This window comes from Vulpes lagopus, chromosome 1 (assembly GCF_018345385.1).
Source record: "Vulpes lagopus strain Blue_001 chromosome 1, ASM1834538v1, whole genome shotgun sequence".
Classification (NCBI taxonomy): Eukaryota; Metazoa; Chordata; class Mammalia; order Carnivora; family Canidae; genus Vulpes; species Vulpes lagopus.
This window is the reverse complement of record NC_054824.1, coordinates 128,215,785-128,230,698: the sequence shown is the minus strand read 5'-3', so window position 1 is coordinate 128,230,698 and position 14,914 is coordinate 128,215,785. Positions and strand designations below refer to the sequence as shown.

General features: G+C 38.1%; 1 protein-coding gene across 3 annotated transcripts in view; it reads right to left on the bottom strand.

The window, feature by feature from the left end:
- Nucleotides 1–14,914, bottom strand: part of DSG2 (desmoglein 2) — a 67,908-nt gene that overhangs the window by 26,122 nt on the left and 26,872 nt on the right. The gene's annotated exons all lie outside the window — the stretch shown is intronic.

Below are 14,914 nucleotides of genomic sequence, written 5' to 3'. Positions count from 1 at the left end.
AAGTGGCTGACTCTTGATTTTGGCTCAGGTCATGATTCCACAATTGTAAGATCCAGCCCCACCCCGGCTGACCGTGGAGCCTGCTTAAGATTCTCTTTCTCCCTCTCTCTCTGCCCCTCCTCCACCTTGTGTGCTCTCTAAAATAAATAAAATAAATAAATAAATAATCAAACAAACAAACAAACACACAAACTGCACAATATAATCCTATCCTGGTCTTTGACTTTTGCTGCCCTTTCTTTACAGTGCATTAATCGCTTTGTTTCACTTTCCCTTGGCTTAATCTAGACCAGTTTTCTTTCTTTCTTTTCTTTCTTTCTTTCTTTCTTTCTTTCTTTCTTTCTTTCTTCTTTCTTCTTTCTTTTTTTTTAAAAGATTTTATTTATTTATTTGAGAGAAAGACAGAGAACAAGAACAGAGGGAGGGGCAGAGGGAGAGGCAGAAACAGATGCTCTGCCTGCTGAGTGGGGACCCTGTTGTGGGGCCTGACCCAGGACTCCGAGATCATGACTTCAGCCCAAGTCAGATGCTTAGCCAACTCAGCCACCCAAGCGCCCCTAAACCTGTTCTTTCTAACATGATAGCCACATGTGGCTATTTACACTTAAATTATTTTAAATTAATAATTCATTTGCTCACTATCCACATAAGGCAAGTGGCTTGAGAACACTTCCAACATTGTAGACGACTCCCTATTAGACAAAGCTAGTAGATTATTGCCAGCCATTCTAAAGACAGTGGCTCCAGGACCCCTCATTCTCTTGACTTTCTAATATTCCTGCCTCACTTTTTCCCTAAGTCTGTAAGCCTATTACTCTCTTTGATTCTGATCCTGTACTGGCAACACTGCTACCCAGGGCCATAGAGGCTGAATGAACCTATCATATCTATTCATTCCCTAATAGCTGCTCCCTCCACAAGGGAGTGGCTCCTTTCCTAGGGTGACCACGTTGTTTATTTTTGCCCAGGAGAATCTGGATGACACCTGCTGTGCAGACACAGCATCCTATCTGTTATAATCTGTTCATTTGCAAAAAAGTGTGCTCATTCAGACCATAAATTATAGTTGTCTTATCTTTGTATAGTAGCCCTATCACACCATTCCACACTTAGGAGACTATCCCAATCACACGGACCACACCTCCGAACCCACTACTCTTAGATTACCCTACTTTTTATCTGAGATTTTATCTTCGATCCTCCTCTCCTTCCCTGCCTTCTCCAAGACAGAGGTGTCCTGATTCCCTTCCAAAGTTAACCATCATCTGTACGCTTTATCTTCATCTTTCTATTTATTGTCCTACGTTTACCTTCTCAAGAACTTTGTTCCTTCCACTAACCTTTTATCTTCACTCACCACTGGCTAATTAAACATGTTTATTTCCTTCCCATTGGCTAACCAAATACATTTAAGATCATCCTTACCTTAAAAACAAGCAAACCTTTCTCCTGTTTCTGCTAACATTTAATCTGTTACATATTTTTAATTTTACTATGATTCTAAACTGAAATTGTCTATATTTATTGCCTTCATTTTCCCACCTTCCATTTGTGTATTAATTCATTATAATTCACCTTAAATTTAGATTTTCTCAGTCTTGTTTGCCTTTTTTTTTTTTTTTTTTTTTTATGATAGTCACAGAGAGAGAGAGAGAGGCAGAGACACAGGCAGAGGGAGAAGCAGGCTCCATGCACCGGGAGCCTGACGTGGGATTCGATCCCGGGTCTCCAGGATCGCGCCCTGGGCCAAAGGCAGGCGCCAAACCGCTGCGCCACCCAGGGATCCCTCTTGTTTGCCTTTTATCAACATCCCAAGTTCTAAGAAGCCCTTGTTGATAAATCATGGAAAATAAGGCTTTCTCTGAAATTTCTAAGTCTCTTTCACTTATTCATATCTCTTTGAAGACTTCTTGCAGGGTGTGTTCTACATGTGGATTCTTCACCTTACTCTTTCCTCTATCTTGTACATGTTCTTATCTCTACACCTGCAAGGAGAAACTCAAGGATAGTGGGTGTGATGTTCAGTCTTTAGTCTGAGCCTCTCTGGGGCAGACAAACGACCATGGTTAATTATCTATTGTATGGACAGATACATTATTTCTTTCGCACTTCATCCTATTATTGGCTAAAAAAGCCAGAGATATCTTCAAAGTTGTGCTCCCCAAATTCATGTATTTTCAAAGATGGCATGGTATAAAAAAAAAAAGTGAAAGCAACAATGAAAGGATTATTTCTCTCTGAATGTCTCTCTAGTGGGAATTTTTGAAAGGAAAAAGTAGTAACTAGATCCAACATTCCTCAGTGTCACACCATCAGGATAAATACTCATAATACATTAAGTATAATTAAGTAATATATTTCTTGCCTAACCATTTCTTTACCTTGTACTGGCCATATTGAGGAATTGGCTAGATCAAATATTTACCACTTTTATTCTTCCCTAAAATCTTACTTGGCCTAGGAAAAAAGGTATAATAATTATACAATCTTAAAAATTTTATTTTATTTATTCATGAGAGACACAGAGACAGAGGCAGAGGGAGAAGCAGGGTGCATGCAGGGAGCCCGATGTGGGACTCGATCCCAGGACCGTGGGATCATGCCCTGAGCCAAAGGCAGATGCTCAACCTCTGAGCCACCCAGGCGTCCCTACATGATATTTTATTAAATGTTATCATCCTGATTAAATACCATGTTTCATTAGTACATAAATAAAAGGAGGCAATTTATAGCTCCCTGTTCAAATGCAAATTCCTCACAGGAGTATCTCCATTGATCTTTTTTCCTGGAATGTCCTTTCTAGATGTTATTTGTTAGAAACACAATCATATAGTTACAAACAGTGCTTCTTAAACTTAAATGTGCATTTTGCTCATTTGGATTTTGTTAAAATAAAGATTTCAATTCAGTAGCTGTGCAGTTTAGCCTTATACTCTGCTTTCCTAAACAGCTCTTGGGTGATGCTGACATTGCCGGGTTCTTAAATAGCAAGGTTGTAGAATGTGATAGGAATATCAGTTGTTCATTTAGGGTTAAAGACAATGAAGTTCACCTTATTCATTACTGTCTCAGTACTTAACGTGGAAACTTTGTCATTCTTGATTACTAATATCTTGAAAGCAGAGAATCTTGTATTTCATGGATTTAACATTAAAAAATTTTAACTACAAATGTATTCAAAAGTAGAGTGAGTAGTACAATGAACACCCACAAAAGAACACCTAGTTTCAATGATCTAGCACACATTTTCTTTAAAAATAGATTTTTTTTAGGAGTACCTGGCTGGCTCAGTAGGTTAAGTGCCCAACTCCTGATCTTAGCTCAGGTCTTATCTCAGGGTTGTCAGCTCGAGCCCCACGTTGGGCTCCACACTGGGTATGGTGCTTACTTAAAAAATAAACAAACAAACCCCAAATCCCCCTGACAACTGTAAAAAAATTTAAACAAAGATTTTTTGAAATTTAGGAATAACTTTAGATTTATATAAATGCTGCAAAGGGGATCCCTGGGTGGCGCAGCGGTTTGGCGCCTGCCTTTGGCCCAGGGTGCGATCCTGGAGACCCGGGATCGAATCCCACATCGGGCTCCCGGTGCATGGAGCCTGCTTCTCCCCCTGCCTGTGTCTCTGCCTCTCTCTCTCTCTGTGACTATCATAAGTAAATAAAAATTAAAAAAAAAATGCTGCAAAGGTAGTGCAGAGTTCCATTACCTATTTCCCGCAGTGACATCTTAAATAACTATTGTACACTTGGCAAAATTAAGATAATGATATATTTATATAATACAGAGTTAGCTAAATTCAGACTTTATTCAGATTTTATCATTTTTTCCATTAATGTCCTTTTTCTGTTCCAGCATCCATCTAGGATCCAGACTGGATCTAGAATATCTTCTCTGGTCTGATTGTTTTTCAGTCTGTCCTTGTTTATGATCCTGACAGTTTTAATATTGGTCAAGTATCCTGTAAAATGTTCTTCAGTTTGGTTTTATCTGTTGGTTTATTTCATGATTACACCAGGGTTATATGTTTTTGGAAAGAACGCCACGGAGCTCTGAAGTGCCCTTTTCATGATATGGAAAGGGCACTTTTCATATTATATCAGAGGTAAATGCCTTTTCATATTATATTAGAGGAAAATGATATCCATATGACATTATTGATTAAGGTATCCTTTGCAGGTTTCTCCACTGTAAAGTTACTACTTTTCCCTTTCCCTACTCTATTCTCCACAAGAGAGTCACGAAGTCTAGCTCTCCCTTGAGTTAGGGACTGGGGGAGGAGACAGATTAAACCTCATTTCCTATGACAGAAGCATGTATGCATATTACTTGGAATTCTTTGGCAAGAAAGCTTCATCTCTTCTTCCCTCATGTCTTTACTTATTTAATCATTTACATCAGTATGGACTCATGCATATTTATTTTATTCTGTGGGTTAAAAACCAATACTATTTTATTAATTTTGTTCCAATAGTTCCAGCTTTGAGCACTGGAAGATCTTTCAGGTTAGATTCTGTTCCTATGTTCCCATTTTTGTTTTTTGAGCTCCTCCTTATTGTCTAGCATAACGAGATGCTCCAGGGTCATCTTATACTTCTCCCATCCCAGCTTTATAATGAGCCATTTCTCCAAGAAGTCCTGATTTCTAATATTGGAGGATGGTATTAAGAAGCCAAGATCTGGATATAGATGTAGCACATACACTACAACATTGTTCCCAGTCTCCTCTGCCACTTTTTTCAGGGTAAGCACAAAGATACAGCTTTTCTTAAATTTGTTATTACAAAAGAGACTCTGTTTTGATTATCTTTGAGAAGCAGTATCACCTGGTGGAAAGCGCATGACTTTGGAAATAGTCTTACCTAGATTAAAATCCTGATTCTGCTCAATAAACTGCTTTAATTTTTTCCTTATCTGTAACATAATATATCTGTGGCACACATATTCAATTGTATAGCTAATTGCCATTTCTCTCATTTTAGAGAACAGAACCCCATTTTGTTCAGATAGCAAGTAGACCCTGCCTAGCTGATGGAGCTGAGTAATGATTGGTATATACCAGCATCACAGTCTCATTCACTTTGATGGTTACTAGTTTAGGCATAAATGTGTGTATTAGTCAGCTAAGGTTGCCATATATAGATTGGGTGGCTTAAACAACAGAAATTTGTATCTTATAGTAATGCAGGCTGGGAACTCCAAGAGGGTTCCCTTTTGGCTTGCAGACAGCAGCCTCCCTGCTATGTCCTCACACAAGGAGAACAGCTTGTACTTGAGCTCTCTGGTCTCTTCTTATAAGGGCACTAGTCCCATCACCTTGGGAGTTAGGGCATCAACATGAGAATCTGGGCGGGGTGGAGAGGGGAGACAAGCATTCAACCTATAACAATGTATAATAAAATTTTGGCCAATGAGATATCTATAGAGAGTCTGGAAGAAGACTTTATTCATCGATAGGAAGAAGTATATGAACATTCTCTCTTTTTGCCTGCTTCTGGAGATTGTTGAGCAATCTCATGACATTTGGAGTGGAGCCATCTGTGACCACATGGAGAGAGCTAATAAAATGACAGAGAAACCAAACTGAAACCATAACATCTTTGAGGTACAAAATTGTTCAAAACTGAAACTGCCCCATCTCTGGACCATTTTCTTTGAGATATTAAATATTCTTTTTGTTTAATCTACTTTCAGTTGGGTTTTGTTACTTGAATTGGAAAGCAACATGATATACCCAGGTTGCAGGGTTACAGTGCATATTAAAAGAAATAATACCTAACTGTAATTATTGCTGTGACTGGCACATAGCAGGCACTCAATAGAACTATAATGGTATTTCCTTAATTCTTTTTTTTTTAAGATTTTATTTATTTATTTGAGAGAAAGACAGAGAACAAGAACAGAGGGAGGGGCAGAGGGAGAGGCAGAAACAGATGCTCTGCCTGCTGAGTGGGGACCCTGTTGTGGGGCCTGACCCAGGACTCCGAGATCATGACTTCAGCCCAAGTCAGATGCTTAGCCAACTCAGCCACCCAAGCGCCCCTAAACCTGTTCTTTCTAACATGATAGCCACATGTGGCTATTTACACTTAAATTATTTTAAATTAATAATTCATTTGCTCACTATCCACATAAGGCAAGTGGCTTGAGAACACTTCCAACATTGTAGACGACTCCCTATTAGACAAAGCTAGTAGATTATTGCCAGCCATTCTAAAGACAGTGGCTCCAGGACCCCTCATTCTCTTGACTTTCTAATATTCCTGCCTCACTTTTTCCCTAAGTCTGTAAGCCTATTACTCTCTTTGATTCTGATCCTGTACTGGCAACACTGCTACCCAGGGCCATAGAGGCTGAATGAACCTATCATATCTATTCATTCCCTAATAGCTGCTCCCTCCACAAGGGAGTGGCTCCTTTCCTAGGGTGACCACGTTGTTTATTTTTGCCCAGGAGAATCTGGATGACACCTGCTGTGCAGACACAGCATCCTATCTGTTATAATCTGTTCATTTGCAAAAAAGTGTGCTCATTCAGACCATAAATTATAGTTGTCTTATCTTTGTATAGTAGCCCTATCACACCATTCCACACTTAGGAGACTATCCCAATCACACGGACCACACCTCCGAACCCACTACTCTTAGATTACCCTACTTTTTATCTGAGATTTTATCTTCGATCCTCCTCTCCTTCCCTGCCTTCTCCAAGACAGAGGTGTCCTGATTCCCTTCCAAAGTTAACCATCATCTGTACGCTTTATCTTCATCTTTCTATTTATTGTCCTACGTTTACCTTCTCAAGAACTTTGTTCCTTCCACTAACCTTTTATCTTCACTCACCACTGGCTAATTAAACATGTTTATTTCCTTCCCATTGGCTAACCAAATACATTTAAGATCATCCTTACCTTAAAAACAAGCAAACCTTTCTCCTGTTTCTGCTAACATTTAATCTGTTACATATTTTTAATTTTACTATGATTCTAAACTGAAATTGTCTATATTTATTGCCTTCATTTTCCCACCTTCCATTTGTGTATTAATTCATTATAATTCACCTTAAATTTAGATTTTCTCAGTCTTGTTTGCCTTTTTTTTTTTTTTTTTTTTTTTATGATAGTCACAGAGAGAGAGAGAGAGGCAGAGACACAGGCAGAGGGAGAAGCAGGCTCCATGCACCGGGAGCCTGACGTGGGATTCGATCCCGGGTCTCCAGGATCGCGCCCTGGGCCAAAGGCAGGCGCCAAACCGCTGCGCCACCCAGGGATCCCTCTTGTTTGCCTTTTATCAACATCCCAAGTTCTAAGAAGCCCTTGTTGATAAATCATGGAAAATAAGGCTTTCTCTGAAATTTCTAAGTCTCTTTCACTTATTCATATCTCTTTGAAGACTTCTTGCAGGGTGTGTTCTACATGTGGATTCTTCACCTTACTCTTTCCTCTATCTTGTACATGTTCTTATCTCTACACCTGCAAGGAGAAACTCAAGGATAGTGGGTGTGATGTTCAGTCTTTAGTCTGAGCCTCTCTGGGGCAGACAAACGACCATGGTTAATTATCTATTGTATGGACAGATACATTATTTCTTTCGCACTTCATCCTATTATTGGCTAAAAAAGCCAGAGATATCTTCAAAGTTGTGCTCCCCAAATTCATGTATTTTCAAAGATGGCATGGTATAAAAAAAAAAGTGAAAGCAACAATGAAAGGATTATTTCTCTCTGAATGTCTCTCTAGTGGGAATTTTTGAAAGGAAAAAGTAGTAACTAGATCCAACATTCCTCAGTGTCACACCATCAGGATAAATACTCATAATACATTAAGTATAATTAAGTAATATATTTCTTGCCTAACCATTTCTTTACCTTGTACTGGCCATATTGAGGAATTGGCTAGATCAAATATTTACCACTTTTATTCTTCCCTAAAATCTTACTTGGCCTAGGAAAAAAGGTATAATAATTATACAATCTTAAAAATTTTATTTTATTTATTCATGAGAGACACAGAGACAGAGGCAGAGGGAGAAGCAGGGTGCATGCAGGGAGCCCGATGTGGGACTCGATCCCAGGACCGTGGGATCATGCCCTGAGCCAAAGGCAGATGCTCAACCTCTGAGCCACCCAGGCGTCCCTACATGATATTTTATTAAATGTTATCATCCTGATTAAATACCATGTTTCATTAGTACATAAATAAAAGGAGGCAATTTATAGCTCCCTGTTCAAATGCAAATTCCTCACAGGAGTATCTCCATTGATCTTTTTTCCTGGAATGTCCTTTCTAGATGTTATTTGTTAGAAACACAATCATATAGTTACAAACAGTGCTTCTTAAACTTAAATGTGCATTTTGCTCATTTGGATTTTGTTAAAATAAAGATTTCAATTCAGTAGCTGTGCAGTTTAGCCTTATACTCTGCTTTCCTAAACAGCTCTTGGGTGATGCTGACATTGCCGGGTTCTTAAATAGCAAGGTTGTAGAATGTGATAGGAATATCAGTTGTTCATTTAGGGTTAAAGACAATGAAGTTCACCTTATTCATTACTGTCTCAGTACTTAACGTGGAAACTTTGTCATTCTTGATTACTAATATCTTGAAAGCAGAGAATCTTGTATTTCATGGATTTAACATTAAAAAATTTTAACTACAAATGTATTCAAAAGTAGAGTGAGTAGTACAATGAACACCCACAAAAGAACACCTAGTTTCAATGATCTAGCACACATTTTCTTTAAAAATAGATTTTTTTTAGGAGTACCTGGCTGGCTCAGTAGGTTAAGTGCCCAACTCCTGATCTTAGCTCAGGTCTTATCTCAGGGTTGTCAGCTCGAGCCCCACGTTGGGCTCCACACTGGGTATGGTGCTTACTTAAAAATAAACAAACAAACCCCAAATCCCCCTGACAACTGTAAAAAAATTTAAACAAAGATTTTTTGAAATTTAGGAATAACTTTAGATTTATATAAATGCTGCAAAGGGGATCCCTGGGTGGCGCAGCGGTTTGGCGCCTGCCTTTGGCCCAGGGTGCGATCCTGGAGACCCGGGATCGAATCCCACATCGGGCTCCCGGTGCATGGAGCCTGCTTCTCCCCCTGCCTGTGTCTCTGCCTCTCTCTCTCTCTGTGACTATCATAAGTAAATAAAAATTAAAAAAAAAATGCTGCAAAGGTAGTGCAGAGTTCCATTACCTATTTCCCGCAGTGACATCTTAAATAACTATTGTACACTTGGCAAAATTAAGATAATGATATATTTATATAATACAGAGTTAGCTAAATTCAGACTTTATTCAGATTTTATCATTTTTTCCATTAATGTCCTTTTTCTGTTCCAGCATCCATCTAGGATCCAGACTGGATCTAGAATATCTTCTCTGGTCTGATTGTTTTTCAGTCTGTCCTTGTTTATGATCCTGACAGTTTTAATATTGGTCAAGTATCCTGTAAAATGTTCTTCAGTTTGGTTTTATCTGTTGGTTTATTTCATGATTACACCAGGGTTATATGTTTTTGGAAAGAACGCCACGGAGCTCTGAAGTGCCCTTTTCATGATATGGAAAGGGCACTTTTCATATTATATCAGAGGTAAATGCCTTTTCATATTATATTAGAGGAAAATGATATCCATATGACATTATTGATTAAGGTATCCTTTGCAGGTTTCTCCACTGTAAAGTTACTACTTTTCCCTTTCCCTACTCTATTCTCCACAAGAGAGTCACGAAGTCTAGCTCTCCCTTGAGTTAGGGACTGGGGGAGGAGACAGATTAAACCTCATTTCCTATGACAGAAGCATGTATGCATATTACTTGGAATTCTTTGGCAAGAAAGCTTCATCTCTTCTTCCCTCATGTCTTTACTTATTTAATCATTTACATCAGTATGGACTCATGCATATTTATTTTATTCTGTGGGTTAAAAACCAATACTATTTTATTAATTTTGTTCCAATAGTTCCAGCTTTGAGCACTGGAAGATCTTTCAGGTTAGATTCTGTTCCTATGTTCCCATTTTTGTTTTTTGAGCTCCTCCTTATTGTCTAGCATAACGAGATGCTCCAGGGTCATCTTATACTTCTCCCATCCCAGCTTTATAATGAGCCATTTCTCCAAGAAGTCCTGATTTCTAATATTGGAGGATGGTATTAAGAAGCCAAGATCTGGATATAGATGTAGCACATACACTACAACATTGTTCCCAGTCTCCTCTGCCACTTTTTTCAGGGTAAGCACAAAGATACAGCTTTTCTTAAATTTGTTATTACAAAAGAGACTCTGTTTTGATTATCTTTGAGAAGCAGTATCACCTGGTGGAAAGCGCATGACTTTGGAAATAGTCTTACCTAGATTAAAATCCTGATTCTGCTCAATAAACTGCTTTAATTTTTTCCTTATCTGTAACATAATATATCTGTGGCACACATATTCAATTGTATAGCTAATTGCCATTTCTCTCATTTTAGAGAACAGAACCCCATTTTGTTCAGATAGCAAGTAGACCCTGCCTAGCTGATGGAGCTGAGTAATGATTGGTATATACCAGCATCACAGTCTCATTCACTTTGATGGTTACTAGTTTAGGCATAAATGTGTGTATTAGTCAGCTAAGGTTGCCATATATAGATTGGGTGGCTTAAACAACAGAAATTTGTATCTTATAGTAATGCAGGCTGGGAACTCCAAGAGGGTTCCCTTTTGGCTTGCAGACAGCAGCCTCCCTGCTATGTCCTCACACAAGGAGAACAGCTTGTACTTGAGCTCTCTGGTCTCTTCTTATAAGGGCACTAGTCCCATCACCTTGGGAGTTAGGGCATCAACATGAGAATCTGGGCGGGGTGGAGAGGGGAGACAAGCATTCAACCTATAACAATGTATAATAAAATTTTGGCCAATGAGATATCTATAGAGAGTCTGGAAGAAGACTTTATTCATCGATAGGAAGAAGTATATGAACATTCTCTCTTTTTGCCTGCTTCTGGAGATTGTTGAGCAATCTCATGACATTTGGAGTGGAGCCATCTGTGACCACATGGAGAGAGCTAATAAAATGACAGAGAAACCAAACTGAAACCATAACATCTTTGAGGTACAAAATTGTTCAAAACTGAAACTGCCCCATCTCTGGACCATTTTCTTTGAGATATTAAATATTCTTTTTGTTTAATCTACTTTCAGTTGGGTTTTGTTACTTGAATTGGAAAGCAACATGATATACCCAGGTTGCAGGGTTACAGTGCATATTAAAAGAAATAATACCTAACTGTAATTATTGCTGTGACTGGCACATAGCAGGCACTCAATAGAACTATAATGGTATTTCCTTAATTCTTTTTTTTTTAAGATTTTATTTATTTATTCATGAGAGAGGCAGAGTATTTCTGTAATTCTATAACTTGCATTTTCCTCATCTAAAGATTTCTGAAATTTGGATTCATTTATGCCTTCAACTTCCTGAGCTCCTGCAATAGGCTAATAGAATTCTTACCCTCTTGGATTCTTACGCGTTGGAGAGAGAGACAAAAATAGGTTGTGATAGCTGAAAAGAAAATTAAAGCAGGGACAGGGTGGTGGAGAGTGGTTTAGGACTGTGAAGAAGCTCTCAGAAGAGGTTTTATCTTCATAGAGACTGGAATGGAATGGGGGAGCAAATCAGGCAGATTTTCTTGCAAAGGAAAGAAACAGCCAGGCATGAAGTGGAAATGGTATCAGAGATCAAGGTTGGTGCTGTAAGAGAGTGAGTCAGTGGATATGATGTCAAGGCTTTTGGGGGTGCTGGTAATCTTGTTTCTTGATCTGGTTGCTAGTCACATGCTGTGTTCAGTTTATGAAAATTCAGCAATTAGTACACTTGTGATATGCACACTTTTCCACGTGTTACACTAAAAAGTTATAAAAATTGATGTACTTCTTAAAGCCAAGGGTATCATGGTCTAGCTCTACAAATATCTGCGCTATCTGCATTTTTATAACACCTACGGCAGTGGCCCATTCTCAGACACTTCAAGTATGATGGACCAAATATGTGCTCCACACTTGTACAAAAAACCCCAAGAGAACTGTACAAACATTTTAACAACTGTGGAACTATTTGTTTATTTGATTATAGAAATAGTTAAGATCTTAACTATTCCTTTCTACTTACTCCAAGGAAATAATCTGGATGTTTCCTTGTGACTCTGTATCTCACAGAGCACTTTCTTAATTTATATTTAATTTATATGGGGGAGATTTCATGTACAACTTCCTTCTCCACCCTTGGGCCCGTTGGGATATTTGGTAACGTTTAGAGACATTTTTGGTTTTGAAACCTGTGTGGAGGGCAGGGAGGTTGTCAAACTGGGGTGAGGTGCTACTGGCATTTAGTGGGTAGAGACCAGAGATGTAGCTAAACATTCTATATGCACAGGACAGCCTCCCACAACAAAGCATTATCTAGCTTCAAAGGACAAAGTGCTGAGGTTGAGAAATCCTGACTTAGATGTGTATCTTTGATTGGAAGCTACCATAATAACTAGAGTCAAGAAAGTCATACGAATTTCAGAGGACCATGGATTTACGTAAACTTCCAAATTAGAGCATGTTGCAGACAATGTAAGTGGAATAACGGACTCTGACTTCTGTCTTCCATTCCCACTCCTTCCCACTTCCCTTCAAACATATCAGCTCTGTAAGTATGAGTGACATCCTGTGGGATGTTGTAAAAGGGTTTCAAATATTGGAAGAATGTCTGGACAAGGTGAGCTATTAGTTTCTCCCGACTGAAATCTATGGCTTTTTTTCCTCATAGGAACTTGGTGAGAGAAAAGTGTCATGTGCAATATGCCTTTAAGACTGACAAGGAAAAATAAACTTCTAGTCTCTCTACCCCAAAAGTAGTGTTTTTAGACGAAACAGAAAAATCCTTTAAAAGCTTTCCAATTTACTGAAGATAAAAAAAGCAAGTTTTCATTTTTACCATTGAATCCTATGCATCTTGTCAAAACTGGCCTTCCTGGTAACTGGCAAGAAAATAATTTTTCTTTTGGCAGAGGCATTAGGGAAAGTCAAACATCACCGCAAAAATACTACCAATCAATGTACTGTTTGTTCTCAAGGTCAGCACTTTTAGCAAAGATTTCCTGTTCTGAAGTCACCTTGATGATTTAATAAGCAGAATCCAGGAGAACTTATGAGTCACTGGATGACAGCTCCTCCTGACTGATATGTTTTTGATCTGGAGTAGATAATCTTGAAGCTTTCTCTCATGTTTCTAAGTCCATGGTGAGGTGATCCCTTAAACTTTAATAACTCAGACTTATAAATATCTTATTGCAAATGAAATGTGGAGGGATATAAAGTAGTCTAAAAACTGTTTCAACTTTGAGGCATACTAATGGCTTACTATTTCCACTCAGCCAGAATTAACTTTACAGAGGTCAGTAGTGTGGTCAATAGACAATCTTTAGGACTCAAATATAGATGATCTAGCACGCACCCGCTGTTGTTCTTTAAACTCATGCCCACCCTGGGATAATCCCAGAAATACCTCTGTTATTTCCTTTTCTCACCCACCCTTCCAAAGAAGCAGAATGTTTTAAAACTCTTTGTTTCTCCATTTTACTGTGTGGAAGGCAAAATCAGAAACTGCCCTAAGGATCTTTGGTTTATTCCTAATCCATTCCTAAAGTGTTTTTAGCTTTGGCTAAAATAATCCAGAGATAAAAATGAGGTAAGGGCCATGGATGCCACTTGTTTATTTCCATGGATCATATATCCTGACTTCTATTTGTATAAACTAGAGCTAGAGGTCTAGTTCATCGTAGCCAATGTAGCCCCAAGAAAGTCGTGGAAGAAGCTCTGTAATGGCAGAAACGTATACATTCAGAAGAGTTCAAGTGATGCAGTGCAGTAAGAGTGGGCCGGTGATTTTGGTGAGCTTCTCTGAACAACCTGATGCCGGTTAGATTTAGGTTAGAATTTCACCTATCATATTCTTTCTCTTAATATTCTTTTTCTAATTTTTTTTTCTTAAGGGAGGAGAGGTAGTCTTTATAAAATTTCTTTTTTTTATGGCTAAACATTATAACTTATTTTGAAAATCCCAGCTTGAAAATTTATGTAATATATATTTGATGATATTTTATCCATATTATGACCCGTACATAAGTACAATTCCTAAAGTGCTTTTACTCAAAAACTAACTTAAATATACAATTATATCTGTTTTCACATTTGGTACTTAAAAAACCTCAATAGCCAAGAATAGCAGTATTTTGAACTTAACTTTTCAATGCTGAATTTGAATTTTAGATAGTAAAGCTACATACTTTAAGTCTGGAAGTAATAAATTCTATCATTTGTCATAACCTTTCACCTGGTTTTCCAATGTTTGGGCTAATCTTAATGTAATTAATAGGGTTTAGAGTGAGTCATATTGAAGCTACCTTTAAAGAGGAAGATATTTTCTTTGGCAACATTTAATGCCTCAAAAAATTTTAAAACATGGATTTGGCAATGCTATACTACCCTTGAGTTGTTAGATCACATTGTGAGTTCTTATTTCAAGCTGAGTTTTGTGTAATCATAGATAGCTATTTCTTCCTTAATACAGACAAATAAAATGAAGGTCCAGAAAAATCAATGTTATTTTATTTAGTGTAAATTTCTTTGGCCTTTAAATATATATATAAATAAAAGATCAAGACTCTAGCTGAGATTAGAGTTGGACGCTTAACTGACTGAGGCACCCATGTACCCTGGCCCTTAAAATATTTTTTAAGAAGTCAGAATTGCTAACAAGTGATCAAATATAACCTTTTAAAATATTTAATCTTTTCTCTTCCTGACTATTTACTAATAGGGATGTTAGCAGTGCTTCTCAAGCTCGAGTGGCATCAGAATCACCTTATTAAAACACAGACTGCTGGGCTCC